Below are 23,078 nucleotides of genomic sequence, written 5' to 3'. Positions count from 1 at the left end.
CTCTCCACTGAGCTGGGAGGTAAAGTGCTCTGTAAACTGTGAAAGGTTAGTCCTGGGCAGGGATTAGGCCTGGATCAAGCCCACAGCACACTGGGAATGCCCAGCCCGCAGGGCTATTTACAGCCACCCTGTCATCCAGGGAAGCTGAGCGGATTGGCGATCCCTCTCAGAAATGGCCAATGAGGGCTATGCCCATGTCCCGTGGCCTTTAATCCTGGCCCAGTCACCAAATGTCAAGGATTCTCTTCCCTTCTCCCTCCCCCTTCCTCGGTGTGGGCTGTGTTTATTTACAAGGTCTCCCTCCCTCCAGAAAGCCGCATGTGACCGCATGTGACCGGAGGATTCCTCCTCTGGCCTGGAGCCCGCTGATAAGGGCGAACCATCTGCTGGGGGCTCCACAGACAGTGGGGACAGGAACCCAGCAGACAGGGGCCCAGAGGAGAGCCCGCCAGGCCCCACGGAGGGACAAGGCAGGGAGGGAGAGGAGGAAACAGTGTCTTTAGTTTAAAACCGACTTGATCTATAAAATCACACCAGATTTGAGGAAGCTTCCTGTTTCACCCTATGAACTGTTTCTGCTTGTTTGCTTGTTTGTTTTTCTAATGTGCTGTTGCTTGGTAAAGAGAAGCGGAGCCAATAGCCAAGGCCCAGAGGAGTAGATTCGAAGCCCAACGATCATTCATTCTCCTGTGAGCTTGTGAAGCCAGCTTCCCTCTCTGGGCTACCATTTCTTGAAGACCTACTATGCATCAGCCACTACACTACATTTTCTCTGCAATTTTAAAAGTAACTCTCAAAGTTTTACTGAGAGGTCAGTTTTTATAGTTGATGAAGGTGAAGCTACGTGTCCATGGTCACCTAGGATTTGAGCCAGAATTTGAACTCAGTGCTGACAACAGAACTTCTCAAGGAATGCACTTAATAATAAATCACTTCCCGGTCATGCTCTGCGAAGAGACGGCTCTGTGGCCCATCAACACGGGGAATACTTGCTTTGTCCAGTGTCCTTGTCATCCAAAACTCACGGGGCACTTTGTGTCTAGAAGGTCCTGGGAAGTTTTGGAATAAAAGAGCTTAACTTTTTTTAAACGAAGTATTCCCCACATTAAACTGATCTTCAGTCTTTTTTCCTATAACACCTATTCATGTTCCAAGGAACAAGTGCTCCTCAGAGGACAGCCTGGAATCAGTTGAATCCTAATTGGAGGGCTGACAGAGTGTATCCACCTAGCTAAAGACTTTCATTAACAAGGCTTTTGTAACATCCCCAGTGATGCGAGGCTGGTTACTGGTGGGACAGCCTGCTCCATCATTGCACAGAAGCAGTGGTCAGAACAGCGCTGCCCAACAGAAAGATACTGCAAGCCACGTGTGATTCTAAATTTTCTAGAAGTCACAGGAAAAAAAGTATAAAGGAACAGGTGACACTAATTGTAATGATATACATATTAAATAACCCAATGAATCTAAAAATATCATTTCAACATGGAATCAATAGAAACTGATTGAGACAGTTTACATTTTTTTAAATTAAATCTTTTAAATCCAGGCTGGCCACATTGCAAGTGCTCACTTGACTAGTGCCCACCCGACTAGAGAGCACAGGGTCTGAAGACTCTTCTCCAGGCCAACCTGAGCCTTTCCAGCCTGAGCCTCTTCCCCATGGTCCTTGGATTCAAGGGCACAGTAAATGGATGCATAACTCAGACACCATGCCCAAGGATGAGTTCTGTTTGGCTATGTCCTTGCATATGTCCATCAGGTGGCCCCTCAGGGAGCTCAGCCCTCTGGCCAGGATCTGCTGAGGTCTGTTCCCCCTTGCAAAGGGCTTTCCCAACTTGAAAGTGCTATAGCAACGACAGTTCTCATTCTCCTGACCCTCAGTGAGGCACACTTAGAGTGACGAGTGTTCATGGTCTCTTCACACTGCTATTTTGTCTTGAACCCACAGGTAGCTGCTAAAACAGTGTCAGGCGTGGGGCAACTCCTTTCTCCTCCCCAGGCCTCAGTTTCCCCATCTGTCAAATAACAGATTTGAGTTTTCTATGATTCAGACTCTTTCTGCTTCTTCTTATTCACCCCACTCTCTTTACCTACCTATGAAATTTCCCTTTAAACCAGGACTTAAATTCAAATTCAGGAAATAGTATATCCTCCCATATAAATCATCATAATAAGCATTTTTGGAGTGTTCACCATGTGTCAGGCACTGTGATAAGAGCTTTATATAGCATCTCATTTAATCCTCTCCACACCCCAGTGAAGTAAACACTACTATTACTCCCTCTCATAATTGTGGAAACTAAGGTACTGAGGTTGAGTCATAGTCACATACCTCATAAAGGGGAACAGCTGGAGACTCTCGTCCAGGGCCTTCTCTGTCCATGACCCTAGGCTTTGAATTAAGCTCCAGGACTGGCCCCTGAGCTGGGCCCAGGCCTCTGATTACTAATGAGGAGTAGGGGCTCAGGAAAACAAAATACAGAGTGTCCTCCTTCTGTTTTGCACACACACACAAAATATTGTTATACTTTCCTTGCTAAGGAAGTCCTACTCTTCACAAGACTTTCTTCCCAACCCCTTGACCTTTCAGGAAAGGGGCTGAGGGCCCTGGGAAGGCTCTGTAGGAGACCGGAGGAGCTCAGTGTCCCCTGTCTAGGACGGGTATTTTTAGAGCTGGCCGCACTGTTTACAAGGAAGCTGGTCCCCTGTGCCTGCCCTCTCCCTACAGGGAAACACTGGCCACCAGCTCCTCCCGCCGCCCGGACTCCCGCCAGCCCTTCCTTCCTCCCTCCTGGCTGCTCCTTTCCTGTCATCTCTATCAATCAGCACATGGTGCACTGTCGTTCTCGCCCTGAGAGCCTCCTGGGAGGCCAGCTGTGCCCTGGCACTGGAGAAGAGCAGGATGTTGCCATGAGCGGAGAAGATGGCCCTGGCAGCGGGCAATGGGCTGGGAGTCCTGTAATGGGCATCTCTCTGGAGCAGTCATGGAAGCTCACTCGCTGTGCCTTCTGAGCAAAGGCCTGGGAGCCTGGAGAGCACGGGAGTGGCGGATGAAGAGGCACAGGGCAGGTGGGAGGCTCAGCCCTGCCTGCCGCTCTCACCATGTGCCCACACTCTGAACTGTGACAAGTTGCTCATCCTCCTGAGCCTCCCTTTCTGCAGCTGGAGAGCAAGGAGGCTTTGAACAGTGCTGGCTCTGCATTCATGCCTGTCTGAGCCTCCTCAATCATTAGGTGAGAATACTTAGGCCTCACTCATGGGGGGTGACAGCGTGTATTAAATAGGACAGTAAGGGAAAGCCCTGGCACACAGTGGGTCTGCAAGTCATAGGACCATTGGTAATCATTTCCATAGGCACAAAGGAAGTTCTCCACCGGGAATGCTCTCCTTATTCTTACAGCTCAGGGCTCTTTCACCTTTAAGTCTACAGAAAACCTCTCCTCCGACTATGCGCTCTAGAAAATTATTTATTCCTTCTCTCCAGCCCTGCAGGCCGGTCCCACTGGGGTTCAGGAGCCTGGTAGCAGACCGCAGAGACCCCTTCTCTGAGTCACAGCTCTGTGGCTTCCCAGGCAGGCTGCACACCTGGACCCCACCCCACTAGCTCTTGAGAAACATCATCCGGACCCAGAGCAACTGGACCTGACCCGGGTAAGCTAGCAGGCTGGGTAGGAAACTGGACCCAGGCAGCCCAGCCCCCACCCAAGCTTTCCCAGATGTGGGAAGCCTGCAAGGGCTCCAAGCTCCTCAGAGGAAGTGCCTTCCCACTCTGTCCCGTGGGCAGGCTGGACTTCTCCAGAGACTGAAAGAGGTTCAGGGACTGATATCAGAGGCACTAAACCCCCACCAATGCCTCCTTCCCCCGCCTCCTGTTTCCCACTTCCTCTCCCCAGCCCTTTTCCTTCCCCCTCCTCTGCTTCCTCCACCTCCTCTTCCTCATATCCACCCTCCTCCTCTTCCTCCTGCTCTTCCACACAGCTGTGCTTTTGACCCAACTGAGAGCCTACTACATTCTTAAGGGGGAAGTCCCAGCAGAGGAGAGAGAGACCGACTTCCTGTGGTCTGTGTCTCTGCTTCTTAGTCCACAAGGTGTCCTGGTGGCCTCTGATGTGCCAAGCTCTGGCCAACAACTCAACAACTCGGAGGCATGGCCAAGGCCAAATAGCCTGGTGGGCAGGGGCCAGCGGCACTCCTGGTTGGTTGAGGAAGCTTTGACCACCTTCTCTACTGTCTCAAGGTCCTGCATTCACACTTTTTCTAGTGCCATGTAATATATTACCTGAACCTTAATTAGAAGGGGACACTTCAGGAGAAGGTAGTATGGAACAAGGTGCTCCTTTTCTCTCCATCCCTGGATCACTAAACAACAGAAGCTGCATGTTTAATGGGGCAAAGCCTGAACGAGTAGAGGTGCCACCCAGCGAAGGCTAAAGGCAAAGAGGCTGGAGACACGGGATGGGACAGATCATGCCAGCAGCCATTGTCCCCTCCCATCTTCATCAAGGGCTGATCGCAGCAAGGATGTGGAGGCTGGGCTGGAGAAATGAGAGAACAGCGGTAGGGACATCTCATGGGAAACCACTCTCTGGTCCCACGGAACCGCCTTTATCCCTGATCCTTCCTTCTAACTCACCCCTGACCTGAGAGGAACCTGAAGGGTTCCCAGGGATGTGCTCATTCCCAAGCCTCCTCCTCACCCGCCTTCTGTCTCTTAGTAGATGGGTGGATTTAGGCAAGTCCTTTAGTCTATGTGGCTTTATTTTCTTCATCTGTGACTCAGAGAAAGTGTGTGTGTGTGTGTGTGTGTGTGTGTACATTCGCAAATGCGCACATACCAAGAGTTGTTATGACGCTTAAATAAATAAGACGCTATGGAAGGAAGCCCTTTAGAAAGCACAGGCAGTTCCCTACCTCTCCTCACCCTCAGCTGCTATTCCCATTCCAGGAGGGGAAATCCTCACCCGGAAAGCCGTGTTCACACTGGCGCAGATCCCAGGGCGTGCGCCCTGCGGAGCCTGGGTCTCTCCCTTTCCATTTCCCTTGTTGACTTCCAGTGACTGTTGTTGGCTCGCAGACGGACAAGCAGTTCTCTAGAACTTGCCCAGCTGCCAGGCTACTGTCTCACCTTGGCTCCCTGGGAGACAGTCTGCTCAGGTCGACTATTTAATGAAGGAAGAATTGTGATTAGAAAATGCCAGGTGTCATAGTGATCACTGGGTTCCACCATGGGGGAGAGTAATGAACAGGGAGTTCCTACAATACACAGGGAGTGTGCTGGCTACCTGAGCTACAGACCGGGTGAAAGGGGGCCCTGGCCTCCAGGAGCTCGCAGCAGAGGAAGAGACGGATACATAGACAGGGAAAGACAACACAGTGTGCCATGGATTGAGAGGCTGCAATTAGGGAGGCACCCCAAGTCCTCTAGCACTTACCAACCTGAAGTCATATTGTGATTTGACTATTTGTACTCTGTATTCCCACAGAGTACAAACTCTAAAAAGGCAAGATACGAGAAGGTCCCATCCTGTGTGTCCAACCTCTTCGCCTATTAGCTTTCGCTGGTTGCCACCACTACTAGTTCAGGCTTTGCCCCATTAAACATACTCTCAGCACATAGTAGGTGCTCACTTAGGAAGTATTTATGAATGAGTGCATGGCTTGAGGAAGCACAGAGGGTTGTGGCTGCTTAGCCCAGTATAGGGGTAGGGGTCACAAAAGACTTCCTGGAGGAAGAGGCTTGGCCAGGAGCATGGTGTTCCAAAACTTGTCCTCCTCCAACATTCCCTAGTTCACGACTTCCTTACCAGCCAGTGAGGTCACACCCACTTTATGAATGAAGAACGAATATCATAGAAGGGGAATCAGCTTGGTGAAGTTCACTCGGCTGGCAGAGGTAAGACTTGAGCTCAGTTCTCCTAAGTCGAAAGCCTGTGCCTTCTCCACACAGGCCTGTAAAACCATTCAAGACAGGACTAAGTCCAGAAGACAGATCATCATCACCAACATTAACATCAAACTCCATCATCCTCATCATCTTCTTCTTCACTTTTATGGCAGCCAAATTTTAATGAGTGCTCACTCTATGCCAGGCACCTTTCTAAAAACCCTATACTTGTTAACTCATCTATATATACAAAACCCTAATATGCAAATAGACCAAACAGCAGAACAACTGAACAACCAGTCGCTATGACGTGCGCTGACCACCAGGGGGCACATGTGGAACATGGCGGGCGTCAGCTGCGGTGGGATGGTGGAGCAGGTTGGGGGGTGGGGGAACCAACCAAGGCGGGGTGCCAGTTGCTGTCATCAGGGTGAGGCTCTGGTGGTTACTGAAAATTCTTTGCTCCCGCACCACGGTCCCACCTGGCACTCCCACCTGCTGCTGGCACCCGGTGCTGGCCCCAATCGCTCAGCGCCGTCAGTGGATGCGAGCAGTGGCTGTCGGTCTGATCACCCCTGAGGGCTTCTCTACCTCCCCCTGCTCCTGAGGGGCAATCGGGGCAGCATCCACAGCTTGCCTACTGATGGCGATAGCCCCACTCGTATCTGCTGCTGGCATCAGCCCCAATCACTCCGCGGCATCAGCCCCAATCACTCCGCGCCATCAGCGGGTGCGAGTGGGGCCGGCGTCATCAATGCATGGAAGCGGCAGCAGCAGGAGCGGGGCTGCTGGCAGACAGGGGACCGGAAGCCATGGCAAGAGGGGCCAGGCAGGGTCGCTGAGGATGGGCCGAGACCCACCCCTGTGTCCACCACGGCCCACAGTTCCTTTCAAGGTACACAAATTCGTGCCCTGGGCCCCTAGTTCTTCATAACTACCTAATGATCTAGTCTTAATTATTGTTCCCAATTTATAGATGAGCAAATTGAGGCACTTTGAAATAACTTTCTTAGGGCATACTGGTAAGTGAAAGGTCCAAGATTCAAACCCATGTAGTCTGGCCTTAAAGCTTACATGATTAATCATTTCATCTCCTGCCTCAACAGACCATGCCCACCTCCTCCAACTCTAAGAGCCTTCTAGAGATTCCACAACTGAGCACTCTGTAGTTCCAGACTCTATACTAGGTACTGTGGGGAAAGCTACAAAGAAGAAATGAATAAAGTTCCTGCCTTTACAAAGTGACTGACCTGGAAAGAAAGATGTAAGTCTAGAGGCATCCATGCCCCTATGATATGGAGGAAACAGATGAGAGAGAATGAAGCCAGTACATCACCTGACTCAGAAACATCACCTGACTCAGAAAAGGGAGGTGGAAGAGAAAGACCCCTGTTCCAGCCAACTGGGCCCTTCCTGGGGCTTGGTCATTTGGTTTCACCTTCAATTCTGTGATTGTCCCTATATTCTTCTAACTTAAATCTCACTTTTTTGCTTAAGCAAATTTAATTCAGGATTTTGATCCTTGTGACAGCTTTAAATAATAAAGGCAAGAAGTTCATGAGTTCCAATTTGGAAAGGAGAGGACAGGCAAGGAAGAGGGGCCAATGGCAGAACTGAAAGAATATGTTCACCAATTTGGTGAGTCATGCAAGTGAAGGGGTGTCCAAGGGGAAGTCCCAAGCTATAGGCTTGAGAGACTGGAGAGAGATGATGGTGTCTTTAGCAGAAGTAGACAATTCAGAAGATAAACTGTATGGAGGGTAAGGGCAGGGGCGGGGGTGGAGGAAAGGAAAATGTATTCCTTCAGTTATTCACTCATTCATTGAACAGTTGTTTTCCACGCCCGATCTCGACACTGGAGAATCAATAGTGGATAAGGTGAGCTCTGATTTGGATAGTATATGTGGGCCATCACTGACTTAATCACTGAGCCAACAGTAAGCACCAACTATGGCCCATGCGCTGTCTATAGAACTGAGCACAAATCCAGTCAGTGATGTCCAGCGGGCAGCTGGAAAGAGGTGTGACCTGGCATTTCTGTTGGAAGCATCATCCCCAGAGAGATACTTTGGGAAGTTGTGGGAGAAAGCTCTCAGAGAAGAGAAGTCTCATTCTACAAGCCTTGTCTATCATGCCTGGGCTTCATCCATGAGCTGAGAACACAATGTTTCTTTGGCCTGTGTGGCTGAGCACGGGCACTGAAAGAGCTTGGGTGTAGGAGTCCAATCTGGTGCCAGCCCGGATTTACACACCAGCCCATGAATGACCCAAATGAGTTGGGCTTGCCTGGCAGAGTCTCGGTTCCCTCAGCTACAAAATGAGGGTATGAATGCTCATCTGAGAGCTGAGAGTAAGAAAGAAGGCACAAGGCCATTCACTCAACCACAAACAGGGAGTGAACACCTACATGTACCAAGTTCTGGATAAAGGACTTAAACAGAAGTCAGTGTTAGGGGGTTCATCTGGCATCTGTGAAAGCTTTGGGGCTGCCATGGCTGGGTTTTGATTCACCTCAAACGGCCAATTCCTATCTGCCCACCAGGAATCAATACCAATCTGCCCCTGCCCTAGCCTATATAAAATAAATAAATAAATAAAAAGTGATCTTTGTACCAATGAGAGAAGAAAGAGAAAAATGCAGGTTTTGCTGTCCTCGGCAGAGTTTTCCTGAGCGGCAGAAAAAGGGCCCACGTGAACCATGCTGTTCTTGGCAGCCACTGCTCCACTCCTCACAGCCAGAGGCTTAAAGCGTTATTTGTGGTTTAAGTTACAAGCAAGGGCGAAACCCCAGAAAAGGGGGGGAGGGGAGAAAACATTTTAAAAGTTGAGAAAATTGCCCTGTGTTCTCAAGTGCGGGCAATTTGTCCAAACACCTGAGCTCTGTAGAATCCTAGTGGTCTGCCTGTGGTTTTATATTCTGGGGCTCTGGGCCCAGTGCTGGGGGTGGGGGACGTTTTTCATACATTAAGAAAATCACAAAATCACTTTTTATGAGATATTAATGAATAGCTTTACTGCTTCAATGGCGATATTGTTGGAGGTTTTGAAAAAAATCCAAGTCCGTGGTTGGGGGTGATGTTGTTTTGAAGATTGCTGCATAAAGCATTTCACAGTCATTATAGGGGAGTCTGGGCGTTGCCCCCAGATCCACAGCAGAGGACACTGAACATTTTAGGCATAGAAGAACCTTTTAAGGCCTTCAAGTTAAGTCCAACCCTCTCCTTACGTTGATGATAAAAACAAGGCCCAGAGAAGGTAAGAAATATGCCAAAGATAGCACAGTGTGTTTATGGTAGAAGCGAGTCTAGACCCCAGGCTCCTGGACTCCCAGCAGCCTTTGAGGCAGCCCAGAGGTGACATTCCACCTCAGAAACCACGGCTGGCCTCCCCTTCGTGTTGACATTTCTGCGGCAGTGACTTTGAAAGCTGCCTTTTATGGTCCTGGCTTTGGAAGGGCAAACACTGCTATCAGTAGAATAACACAGGTGGCTTCTAGAGTTGGGCCCAGGTGGAGTGGGGCAGGAAGTGAGGCCCCTGCGCACAGGCAGACATGACCCAATCACCTGTCTGGGTTCAGAAGGGTACACAGGCTTTCCTCGAGGAGTAGGACAAGAGGCCAGTGTACTGGTGAAGGGCTTGGCTTTGTGGCAGACAAGATGGGCTCAAGTCCCCACGGCCTTACTTGCCAACTGTGCAACTTCCACAAGCTCCCTGACCGGGCTATGACGCAGAGATCACGATCGCTCAATCCCATCAGCCATGTCTTACAGTGACTAGTGTATTGGATAGCACAGGTACACAATTATCAAAGAAAGTTCTGTTGGCCAATGCTGGTAGGGGCGCTGGGCTGTTGACAGGGGTGCCTGATGCTGGATCTCACCCTCCTGAGCCACCTGAAAACAGGGCTTGCCCAGGTGAGGTCTCCAGCTCTAAGGGCTCAGGCTCATGCAGAGACACCCAGGGCTCCAGGCTCCTCTCTCTGCCTTGGTCCTCTCTAATGCTGCAAGGATTTGGCTTCCAGCTTGGGCACCTGGCTGAGTGCCTCTCCCATGCTTCCTGGAGCAAAATCCCAGGGAGGAAGGAGGTGCGCAGCCAGAGGCAAGTGGCTGGGAATACCTGAGGCAAATGCTGCAATATAGAATGAGAAAGCCTTGCATTCGAACCATGGCTCGTCCACTTGGTGTTAGTGGCCCTGGGTAAGTCAATGACACTCTGTGCCTCAGTTTCCACATCGGTGCTCTCTCCCTGCCACATCATGAACCAGTGAGAGAATGAGTCAGTGGAGGTAAAAACACTAAGTAAATGAAGTACACACTTAGTAATACTTAGCAAAGAATGGGAAACTCCTAAAAGTAGGGGCTTGCCTTTCTCTTATTCAGCCTCTTTCTTCACCAAAAAGGTATTTACATAGAAGGATGCAGGCAGCTGCCTTTGAATCTCTGTAAATCCATGTTGTGCTACTTGGAAACATGCTCTAGAAGGCAGGAGATTAGGAGAAGCTGGTCTCCCAGAGACACCCTGGAGGAAGAGGGGCTGAGGAAGGAGAAAAAGGGGACACATTCTTTGAACACCTATAATGTACTAGATACTGTGATAGTCACTTTTGTACATGAAAAGAGATGGTGATGATGATGGCAAACTTTATCACCAGGTACAGTTCTCAGTGCTTTACACATATTAACCCCATTTTGTAGATGAGGAAACTGAGACAAGAGAAGTTACAATAAGTCAGCAGGGTCACCCTAAGCTGAGGTTTGCATCCCAGCTGTGTGCCTCCTGGGGCCATCATACAACCCCGCTCCCATAGTCTGCATCTTGTTGGAGTCTCCTCACCTGCCCCTTTCAGACAAGGTAACTGAGGCTCAGGGAAATTAGGCTCACACAGAGGAGGGAGAAGAGGTTCCACCAGTTTTTTTCTTTTTTCTTCAAAAGTATTTCCTACTTTGGCTATTTTTTTAACTGATAGAAAGATATTATTCAATTTGAGTCTAAATCTAGCTTCCTATTACTTCCTTGCTTGAAACTTATTTTTCCCTTTGGGTCAGAAAGAAGAAATCTACTGCCTCATTCATAGGGAAACTTCCAAGATTCCCAAATCCCACTCTCCCACTTCTTCTCCCTTCTGTTCCTCAGGAAAAAGCAATGCAGGTCCATCAGCCTAGACAAGCATGACAACATCATCCCCTTCTGTGTTCTGGTTCTGAGCTTTAGGACAAGTTCTGGTTTGACTATGACCATCTGAAAATGTGAAACTAGAATTTAACCCCACATTCCAGCTCTAGTCTGACCTTAGAGGAAGTGCAATGTCACCTTATGTTTTGACACTATGCTCCTAGTGATACATCCCAAGTTCACATTATCTTTTTTGGCAGCCACCTCCACATTGCGACTCATGACTCCCTCATGTCCTGATTTCCTGTTCATTATCCTTTCCTCTATTAGGCCTGATTTCTTAAGACCTCTCTGGTTACATTATGCTGAGATTCTTGAAGAATCCCTTTAGCAAGTAACTTGGAGAAGCCCTCAGATTTGGGGCTAGTTAATCCACACCCTCAAATGAAGGCCTTCAAAATCTCAAAGATACTTGGATCCAGAGGGGACTGGAAAAGGCTCTCTGACCCCAGGGGAGCCAGCAGATAGAGGGCTGTTTCATCAAGAGTCAGAACCATAAGTGACTGGAAGCTACTCCTTCTAGAGGAGCAAATGCTGCTGCCATCTTGTTACTTTCAGAAGAGCTTGGGAGCCACAGTCCATTCATACTTCAGAGTAGTGATGGGTAGTCGAGGCTAGAACCCAACAAGTCTGGACTCAAAGCCACTTATCAGCTTTATGATTTCAGGCCAAGGACAACATCTTTAAGCCTCAATTTCTCTCTGTAAAACTGAGGCCCTAATGGTACCCCATCATGATGTTGACAGAGTAAAAAAAGAAAACCCGAGTAAACGACTTACCCCAGGGCCTTGGTCCATGGTGGGAGCTCAGCTTTTGTGATTTCTTCAAGCCTGTGTTCTCTCATTCAAGCATTTCTTCAGCAAGTATTCACCGAGGGTGGGCAGGGGCAGCTGGGTGCTACAGAGGGAAAATGCAGATGCTAACAAAAGCCTGAGAGCAGGCTCAGCTCTGGCAGCTAAAGATGCTTCTAGGGAACTAGCCAAATGCTCTACAGAAACCTCTCTGATTCTGGGTTCGGACTGCTGGCCACAACACATACTTCACACACACACACACACACACACACACACACACACACACACACACACACCTTCTCCTGGGCCATCTCTGAGTTTGAAGCTTCTCAGATTACTTTCAATGTGACCTTCCATAAATCCCATAACTCATAGCCTCTGGCACATTTCTTATAAAACAGATAGTAATACCCACACAGCTGACTTTTTGTAGTAGATTAAACAGTGACATATGTAAAGTGACCAGCCAAGCCCGCATTTGGACAATGCTCCATAACTTTTAGCTGCATTTCCACACCACTCCCTCTGCCTGCCAGTCCTCTACTATCATATGCCAAGCTTGGGCTAGATGCTGGTGGCCAACAGGTTAATAAGAAGTCCATAGGGAGTTTAAAGTTTTGGGGGGGATAAACATTTGCATCTCCAACCCAAATAGAGAGTGCTAAGGACTCTGATGGACTTATATCCAAGGCAATGTGGGAACACCAGGAAGGTCAAATCACTTTGCCTGGCCCGCCCTCAGTTTCCGCATCTGTCAAAGGGGTACAATTTGTTTCTATCTCACATGAGATGACTCAGTGAGTTAGTAAATGTGAAACTATATTGGAAAGTTGAGTTCTGTTCTCTATTTATTTACCTGGTTCCTCATTACACTTGAACCCATTGAGGGAGGGCCTATCCCCAGCACATAGAGCAGGTCCACAGTGGTTGAGTGAACTGTTATAAGAATTTATTATCTAATCTTATCCCTGCAGACCCCAAGAGGTTTCCCCATTTTATAGATGGAGAGAAAACAGAGCACAGAGTTCAAAGAGTTGCCTGGCAACCAGTGACTGAGCCAGGCACCTTCAGACCTGATCTGATGACCTTTCCACTAGATTCTACCACACAGGCCACTCTGGCTGGGGTGGAGAGCCACTGCTCGCCCGGACACGATTAACCTTTCTCCATGGCTCACTGAGCCAACCCATCAGCCTCTCACACTGAGTCATGGACCAAGGTGGACCTGAGACCTGAGGAGAAAGCAGAGCCATCCTGTTGAACAAGTGTGCCAGGGATCCCTCAGGCCAGCACATCGCCTGGGAAATCCCTCATGCAGGGTGAAGATGGGGCAAGTACAGAGACGTCATGCTAGGTCCACTCCCCTCTTTCACAAGAGTGTCTGAAGGACAACACCTAACTGTCCCCAGTGGGCCGTCACTCAGAGGCATCCCTTCCTCTCCACTCCCTGTGCTAACACCCTAACATCTATCCTACCATCTTTTGTCTTGACTGGGCTCCCAGCTCCACTCTATTAACCTAAGAACTTGAGTAACCTGCTATAGTCACGCATTATGACTATGTCATGCTTATGTTCAAAAATCTTTAACAGCTCCCTAGTACATAGGGAATAAAGTCAGTGTGGCCTTCCAGGCCCTCCTGATTACGCCTCATGCTTCTCACAAACTCTTAGGTTCTCTATAGAGGAGATTGATACATGCTGAGGGAAAACAACTAACTGCTCATCAAAGACCCAATTTCTAAACCAAACGATCAACGGGCTTTCTTTGAGGGAAGGTCCAGTTGTGTGATTTTGGGAAAATGAGTAACCCTCCCTAAGTCATATGACCTTGGACAAGTCATTTTACCACTGAAGCCCATTCTCTATCAGTTAAATGGAGATAAGAATACAATCATATCCACCTCACAGGATTACTGGGTGGCTTAACAGACATCGTGAAAAACATAAGAAAATAATTTTAACAATATGCTTTATTTACCCAATATATCCAAAATATTATCAATTCAACACATACTCAATTTACATGGCTAATGAGACATTCTATTTTTCATACTAAGACTTTGAAATCCAGTGTGTATTTCATATTCATAACATCTCAATTCAGACCAGGCGCGTTTCAAGTGTTCAATAGCCACAGGCGTCTGGTGGCTACTAAGGTAGACAATGCGGGTCGGGACTCATGTAAGTGCCCTTGCTGGGTGCTCCCCTGGCACCTGAACTTACAAGGGAAGAAATAACCCTTCCCATGGCAAGCGTGTTTACTTGACTTACCTGCAAGCAATTCCCCTAAGGAGAGGGAACGAGTGGTATCCCCAGGGCCTAACATAGTACCTAGCACAGAGCAGACACTTAATAAATACTTGTTAAACAAATATTATTCAGTCCTCTACCTCCAATACCCAGCCCAGTGCTTGACCCTCAGTAGGCATTTAATAAAGACTTATTAAATTAATGAAGTAACGACCCGGTATTTTAATGGTAAGTGAGTTTGCTATTTGCCAGCAGGTGAAAACCAGGCAGTTTATTGCAGGGGAGACAATGGTACCTTTCTAGCCCTGAAGGTAACACCTGCCATTAAGTCAAGTTTCCTTCACCACCTCCTTCCCCCAAAACAAAACTGGAGCCAGATGGGAAGCCGAGGGCCTGCACATTCGGTGGAGATCCCCCAATGCAGTGATAGGTAAGGATATCAAGTTCCCACAAAGAAATAAAGTTAACTCCCAAAGAAGGCCTAATTGCTCTCTCTCTCACTGTATTCTTTTTTCTCTCAAGATCAATTCAGCAATGTACAAGGTAAGAGGCTCCAAAAACCTGCCAAGCATTATGCAACGGAAATCTAGTAAGAAAACTTTACATTAGGTCAGTGATAATCACAAGGATGGGGCATTTCAGCCTCGGCATCTCTGCTCACAAACTTGATGACCTGAAGCAACCCATGAGCATGAACTTGCCCGTGTGCAGGCTGGGAGTGCCGGCACAGACGTCTGGCTAGGCGAGGACTCTGTAAGAGCAGAGTTCCCCTGCACACACCCATGCTCAGTGACTGCTCACTTGCATTGTTCCCTCACTGAACCTGCAGGCTCTCCCAAATTTGCAAAATGAGCCTTCTTATTATTTTTGTCTTGAGGTCAGCCATAGGCTGGGTGATTTTCTTAGAGTTGTGGAGAGCTTTCTTTCCCCTCCTTGTGGACAACTCACACAAACACTATTTGGAAAGATCTGGGCGAGTCGTCTCTCTGGAGTCTGGTGGCAAGCCAGGAGGCTGGTCACAAAGGCTGCATTCAGCTGCAAACAGCAGCCTGATGGGCAGGGGCCATGTCCCAAACATTCTTGACTAGGCATGGGGGTGGGGGGAGGAGGGAGGTGTTACCGGCCTTCAAATATTTGTTGCTCTATCTCCATAGCAACTGCAGTGGCCATAGTGAAACCTTGAAACTGCACATCGAAACTTGGGAGGTGCTGCGAAGTCAGGCCTGATTGGGAGAATGCTTTCCCCTGGACTTCCCCTCTGCTCTCTCACTGAGCAGCTTTCCAGCTCCTTTCAAAGGGCACTAAAGACAAGCTATTATGCTGGCTGCACACAGTCTGATGCCTGCTCTAATGAAAGATTTTTGTGCAGAGACTGTACCAAATTGCCCAGGACAGCTTTTAAGTGACTTACATCAGATGTAGTGGCCTGGGACAGTGACACTACCTACTACCTGTGTGACCTTGGGCAAGTCACTTATAGTCACAGAGCCCTTTGGGGCGGGGGGGGGGGGGGGGGGAGGGCGGGGGTGAGAATCAAGCCCAATTCCCAGTTCAGTAAACTCTTATTGATACTTACCCTGAGCTACTGCAAAGCTAAAAACACATGGCTATTGTTCTCGGGGAGCTAATAGGACCTACCAGGCAGAGCTGTGTTAAATAGCAGGTTGCATCACACCAGGTGCCCACTGCCCAGCCCCCAGTGGGGACCAGACATACTATAAAAGTTTACTTCCCTTCCTTCTTCATACTGGGCTACTCCAAAGACAGCCCTGAAAGATTAACAAGAGCCCAGCTACTTTCATAACATTCTTCTCACATCCAAGGTAAACTTACCAAACTGGTTTATTGAACATACTGGGAATGAACTGAACTTTTATCGATTTTATACATTTTGTCTTCATTACAACAGGCTTTCACAACCCATATCTCATTGGACTTTCATAACTATCTGTTGGATTTGGAAGGGCAAGAATTGTTTTTCACTCTAGAGTGAAGGTACTAAGGCACAAAGGTGAAGTGATTTGCCAGGTCACAAAGGGAATTTGGGGCAGAGAAGGAATTCAAACACATATTTCCCAAATTATTATTTTAATAAATATTTCTTGAGCAGCTACTGGGTGCCAACATTGTTCTAGACACTGAGGTTAAAGCAGTGAACAAAACAAATTTCTGTTAAAGAGCTTAAGTTCTAGAGGAGAGAAGATGACTATTAATCACATAAATATATATATATGATATCAGGTAAAAAAGGGCAGTATGGAGAAAAAAATAAGCAGAGTAAAGAAAGTAGTGGTACAAGATACTATTTTCTATAGAGTCTTCTGGTAAGTTCTTTCCAAGGAGACCGAAAGAACTAGCTATGTGGATACCATCGTGAGAGAGTCTCTCAGCAGGAAGAAGAGCGAGGCTCGAGGCCACAAAGTAGGAACATGTTGGCATGTTTGTGGAATAGCCAGAAGACCAGTGTGGCTAAGCAGAGAGGGGTGGGGAGACTGGCAGGAGGTGAGGCCAAAGAAGATGTGAGGGCCTCTTAGGAGGTGGAATGAACTTTGGGTTTCACCCTGAGTGAGAATGGAGCCATTGGAAGGCTTTGGACAAAGGAGTGACATGATGTGACTTGGCATGCTGAAAATTCCCTTTGGTACCCACATGAGCCACAGTCTGAAAAATGGCAAGGATGGACAGGGAGAGCAGCTATTGCAATGGTCTGAGCAGGAAACGAATGGTTGCTCAGGGCAAGTGGTAACAGGGAGCTGGTGAGGAGGGGCGGATTTTGGATCCATTTCTCAGAAAGAGGTAACAGGATGGCTGATAGTTGAAGGTGGGGTATGAGGAAGAAGAGTCAATGATGAAGAAAGAAAAAAAAAAAGAGTCAATGATGACTCCTTGGCCTCTGGACTGAGTAACTAGAAGAATAAAGTTGCCATGTCCAGAGATGGAAAACTCTGGGGGAGGAGCACACTGGGGGATAATATTGAAGAGTTTTGTTTTAAATATGGTACATTTGAGGTACACATTGGAGCTCCAAAAGGAGGAGCCACAGAAGGTGAAGAGAGGCAAGCTAGACATATACATTTACCATTCTTTGGAGCACATTATTTAAAGCCATTGGCATGGATTAACATCCCCAAGGGAATGAGTGGGGATAGAGGAGAGGGACAATCTTTGAACATTCTAATGGATGGAGCTAATAAAGAGGGCCAGGCCTCAGCTCTGCAGGAGGGGCCTGTCCGGGTGCACACCTGCCCTGGCAGGTTAGTGAAGGAAGAGCTTCAAGAAAGGAGTGACCCTTAAGGGTCAGACTAGTGATAGGTTAAGGCGAGGACTGAGAGTTGAACTTCTGATTTGGCAAAGAGTGGTCCTTCGCCACCTTCACAATCTCTATTACAGTGAAGTGGTGAGGGCAAAAGCCTGATTAAGTGGGTTCAAGAGAGAATGGGGGAGAGAAAGTGGAGACTGCGAGTAGGTTCAAGTCTTTGGAGAGTTTGTCTAGAAAGAGGAACAGAGAAATGAGGGGAAATGGGGGATCAATGAATGGTTCCTTCCTTCCTTCCTTCCTTCCTTCCTTCCTTCCTTCCTTCCTTCCTTCCTTCCTTTCTTCCTTCCCTCTTTCCTTCCTTCCTTTCTTACTAACTCTCTTTTTGGAGTTTCTTTTAAAATATGATTGACTTCACAGCATGTTTGTGTACTGATGGGATGGGCTACTAGAGAGGGATGGATTGATAGACAGGAGAGAGAGAGAGAGAGGAGCTTTTCTAGGAGCTGTGCTCTTGGATAAGAGAGCAATGGGATCGTTTTCAATCCCTGATGTGTCTTCCACTATGACATGACCCCCAATTAATGAAATTATACATTTGGGGAGCATTTTAAAGTACTTTTTTCAAATGTAAACATTTCTTTCAATTACATAGAGAAAGTTTACCAGGAGGTGGTGAAAATATTGCCCAATGATTCTTGGAGAACCTGCCTTGGTAGCACAATGAGTTAGCCACTCCTCCTGCTGCTTTCCCTAATGTGTGTGCACACCTCTAACTGCAGGCTATTTACCAGGCAGGCTCCCACTGTAGACGTGAACTCCCCACGGGCGAGGACTGTGCTCCATTCCTTTCTGCGGCCCCAGGACTAACCAATGACTGGAATGTGTGTATTCACCAATCACTTAGGAAAGTAACAAGAAGAAGGAGTAAAAGAAAGAAGGTGAGAACTGCATATTTCTGCTCTAATAAAACTCTCACCTTTCAAATGAGGCATGAACTTGATATTATTTTATAAATATACCTTCCTGACAGCATGGTGAGCAAACAAGTGCTTTCTTTTCTTTTTAATCTGTGAAAGGCAAAGGAAAAGGAGGAAAGGATTTATTGAGTAACCAACAGGAGTAGGAAAAAGCTTTATTTTGTACACACAGAGTCATCAGCATTACTATTGAGTTAAATAGTCATGTAATGGGATGGGATCCTCATTCAGTAGTGAGCTTCCCATCAGTGGAGGTATGTAAACAGAGACTAGATAATGCCTGTGGGAAATCCTGGCATCTAATGGTCATCAGGCTTTGTCACTTATGGTCCAATTCAATCCTGGGAGTCAATGAGTCAAAGTTATATTATTCTACAATTCATCATTGAAATATAAGCACAGAGAATTGCTATATCAGGAGGCACAATAGCATAGTACTTAAACATGTAAATTGTGAAGTCAGGCTGCCAGGGACAAAATCTGGCTCTGCTACTACGAACCATACAATGTGCCTCGTAGTTTGCAAATTCATGGATGAGCTTCCTCATCTACGAAAAATGAGAATAATAAAAGGATATGCCTCACTCAAAACCCATCTGAAGTGCTTAGAACATCATCTAACACATAGTAAGTGCTCAATAAATTGTTAGCTATTATTTATGCAGTTTATCCATCTCTTATAGACTGCACCCACAGTGTCCTAGGACCTGTGGGTGTCTGTTAAGGCCCACATTAAACAAAGCCAATTCCAGTTAGAAGAACTGGGCTCAGCAGATAGAAGCCCTTGGGGACTAAGGTGATTTGATGGGGTCCCAGTGGCCCCAGCAAAGCTGGCCCCCCTCCTGCTCCATGAGTGTACCCATCTGCCCTCACTGGGCAACGTGCAGAAACGTTTATGGCGACCTCATTTGTTTTCCTTTCGGTTACTGCTGCCTTCCAAAGGCCAGGAACCACTGAAATTAAACCAAGCCAGGGGCCAGGGGAGCAGAAGGGGCCTGGGCCAGAGCCAGGAGTAATGAAGTGGAAAATGTTCACACCACGGGCAGCATTATAATGCACCTGTACAAACAGAATGAGGCCTGCCCACCCCCTTCCTCCCCAGGGCCCAACATGCCTGGAGGACTTTTTTATGGTTTGCTCTCTCCCTGCCCGATCAATGCTTAGGCCCACAATGAAGATAAGAAACAAAGGCATCCCGAGTGGAACAGGAGAGAAGGGGCAGAATGGGAGGGAAGTGAAAAAAGAGACACACTTAGTCTAAATAATTCCTGAAAGTGCTGGTAAATTCTCTGAAAGCCCCGTTTCCTAAAACTGGGGAGAAATGCACATTGAGTGTCAACCATGTGGCAGGATTTGAACAGGACACTTTCATATACCTTTGCCCATTTCACCCATCCAATATGATTTCGCCACATTTCACACACAAGGAAACCTAAGTCCAAGGAAACAAAGCTAGCAGGTGACCAAATCAAGACTTGAATATGGGTATCACCATTCCTCTTTTATAATGAAGTGACTCCTAGCCAGAATGACTAGAATGTTGAGTGACTTTCCATGAGCCATATAGCTGTTTGCAGATACCCAGAGGCCCAAGCTCTTAGTGTGGTCACCACTGCACCCTGAACAGGTGGGGCCATAAAGACAGAGGGCCTGGCTTCCCCAGACAGAAGAGTGAGGCCATGTTGTTGTCATGATGGAAGACCGAGGACTAAACAATGATGGACCTCAGACCAGTGTTGTTTAGTGTTTGAAGCAGCGTGGCTCTGCATGTCTCCCAATCACACTGAGGCTCAGTATCTTCATCTCTGAAATGGGAATTCTGTGAGCTCGACATACAGTTACTCAACTATTGTTGGTGCAACCAGAAACTTCCTTGGCACCTGCACATGTGGGGGGGAAAGTAAATGCCAAAAGTAAAGGCCATTGCCTTTAACTTATACCACAGTGGCTCACCTTCCATCACCAGCTTCTCTTACATAAGTTGTTAACATTGTAAAAAAAAAAAAAAAGCGCAAACAGATGTAAAAATGCATCCCATCGAGTGTCTGATACAGAGTAGGTCCTGGGAGCTCTTTGTAGACCCAAACAGAGGCTGCTTTTAACCCTCTCATATATAGCATCCTGTAGCTCATAGTAAATGGGTTTCTCAGTGGTTAGAGTATCGGCCAGCAGATTGAAGGGTCGCATGTTCGATTCCAGTCAAGGGCATGTACTTCAGTTGCAGGCTCAATCCCTGGCCCTGGTCAGGGTACATGTGGAGCCAACCAATCAATGTGTCTCTCTCAGGTCGATGTTTCTCTCTGTGTGTCTCTCCCCTAAAAACTCAATGGAAAAATGTCCTAGGGTGAGGATTAACAACAACAAAGTGTGTCTGTAAATCTGTTAAGAACTTCGGTAGTTTCTACCATTGTGTCCTTTATTTCCATACTCATGGCCCAGTTGGTATCTAGCACCAAGTTTGGTCCAAATGCCAGGTGCTTATTGCAGGGATCCAGGGACCAATCTGATGCAATTCTCCAAGGAGGTGCTCAGTCTCTTCAAAGAGCTCAACTTCATCTTACTCAGTATTAGGAGCAGGCTACCTTTTCGTTCTTTGTTGTCAGTGCTATTAGGATTTTATGATTATTGCTGTTGTTTTCATCAAGGAGGAAGTCTTGGCTTTGTAATAAATAAAAACAGGATTGACATGTGTTCGTAAAATCCTTCCTTTCCACTTCCTGCATTTTTCCCTACTCGATACACTTGCTCTGGTCTCCCACTAGGTACAGGAGGAACAAGGCACGTACTGCTCCTGGAGAAGCAGACGCTGGAACACATACTGTTCAGACACTGTGACTCCTGAAACAACAGAAACGTGTATAGGCAGAAGAGATTAACTTGCTGCAGGATGGGGAATCAGCCTCCCTGCTGTCCTAAAAGCGGAGACCTGAGCTGGACTTGAATTCCATCACAGACTGGCCCCTCAATAGATAGCTACAGGATGAGTTCTCTATTTACAAATAGAATCACCATGACTTCCTTTATATGGCTCTGGCTAGATCTTCAGAGCAGACGGGTGGCCTACACATTCAGGGTGGCAAAGGTCCAACCACACACAGTTTCCTCCATTTAGTCCTGAATGTTACCCCTGGAACAGGTGCCTAATCAGACAGTATGTAGTGTTATCATTTAACAGTTTCACATAAAGATTGTGCCGTAACAGGAGCTCCATAAATGTTCGTTGGCCCATCTGAATGGAATGATGAAGTCTAATCCTGCAAGAAGACTGCAAGCTTCTTAAAACTAAAGGCAAGCCAATCATTTAAATGCCCGAATCCCACAGCGGCTGATTCCTATTTGCCCATCAAACTCAGATGGGCAGCATCTCCCCAGGAAATTTTCCCTGACCCCTGAAGCTGCTGCCCCCCTCTGAGCTCCCATCACACTCTAAGCCTTTTATTCCCGCATCTGCCCTTTTAGGCTGATCTTCTTCACAGCAGAAAGCACGATTCAGTCGTCTATGCCTCCCTCTATGCCTAGAATGTAGGAGGTCTTCATAGATCCGTGTTGAGTGAACAAATGAGGGTAGTTTCCTCTGATAGGGTTGAATTTTAAGTTCCCCGAAGACAGGACCATGTTGCCCTGTGAGAGTTGGAATAAGCCAAGGTTCTAAGAGAAAAATGTCGATACCAGAAGAACAAGATGGTGCCAATTGGTGAAGGAAAAAAGACTCCTTTTTTTTCTTTTGCAGATTTTCCTCACCTTTGAGATTCTTCCTGAAACCTGGAAGTAATTCTTGAATAAAAGTTCAGTGTGTAATTTCAGGCTCCATTGGGCCAGGTGTTTCCTGTGAGGGCTATTCCAATCCACTCTTCCTGGCCAGGCAAGGTGCCACAGCTAGGAGAATGCTCTGGGCTTGGATTCATGTGAAGGATCAGAAGCCACTCAACCTCCATGGAGAAGGGCAATTTTGAACCCTCAGACACAAAGGCCAGTTTGCCATGCTACCAACATCATTACCAAAGGCTGATATTTTGGGAGTATAAGTCTTTTTAAAGATCTTTTTTTTTAATACAAAAAAAAAAAAAAGAAAACCAACAGATTTCCTGTTCTCAGTGGGGAACCCACTCAATTCAGCTAAGATTCAATATGCTACACTTATGAAACAACAGACCTCACACGACAGAAAAATCCCAGGGTCCTTACCTGAAATACAGATGAGTTCTCTATTTACAAATAGAATCACCATGACTTCCTTTAAGTGGCAAGCAACATCAGGATTTCAAAAATGTGATACTCTCAAGAAACACCGGACATACACTGGGGAGGCCAGTGGTATCTAAATGTCCCACAGTTGCACAACACAATTTCAAGCAAACAAATAGATAATTATCTACCGTTCTTTGCTGAATGCACAGAAATGTAAATCATTCTTACCTTCAAGACTTCAGCAGGCCATGATGATTTGACTTTTCTTTGTTCACCTACAAACTACATGCCCTAAATATTTGTCTACCTTTCTTAAAACAAAATATTAGACCCAAAAGTAGTATCGGAAATCAGTGAGCGTGTGGAGCATTGATGAGGAGTCTGTTTGAGGCCTTGTTTGAATTCAGCCAAAGGCATTCAGTCAGGAAGTCTGTCCTGGATGTGCAGACTAGTGACATGCCCACATGTATTTGCCATCCCTGATTCTGTGTGAAAGCCTCAATTTATAGATAATGAACTGAGGCCCAGAGAGATGAACTGACTTAAGGTC

The 23,078-nt window shown here is 47.2% G+C and overlaps 1 long non-coding RNA gene across 4 annotated transcripts in view; it reads right to left on the bottom strand.

Moving 5' to 3' along the window:
• LOC114230777 (uncharacterized) overlaps positions 1 to 23,078 on the bottom strand; it is a 193,487-nt gene that overhangs the window by 88,118 nt on the left and 82,291 nt on the right. For all 4 annotated transcript variants that reach the window (XR_008557014.1, XR_008557012.1, XR_008557011.1 and 1 more), the window contains one exon: positions 11,839 to 11,956. This is a non-coding gene — a long non-coding RNA (uncharacterized LOC114230777). The remainder of the gene's footprint in view (positions 1 to 11,838; positions 11,957 to 23,078) is intronic.

This window comes from Eptesicus fuscus, chromosome 9 (assembly GCF_027574615.1).
Source record: "Eptesicus fuscus isolate TK198812 chromosome 9, DD_ASM_mEF_20220401, whole genome shotgun sequence".
NCBI classification, from domain to species: domain Eukaryota; kingdom Metazoa; phylum Chordata; class Mammalia; order Chiroptera; family Vespertilionidae; genus Eptesicus; species Eptesicus fuscus.
The sequence above is the reverse complement of the archived record's forward strand: the minus strand, read 5'-3'. Positions and strand labels throughout refer to the sequence as shown.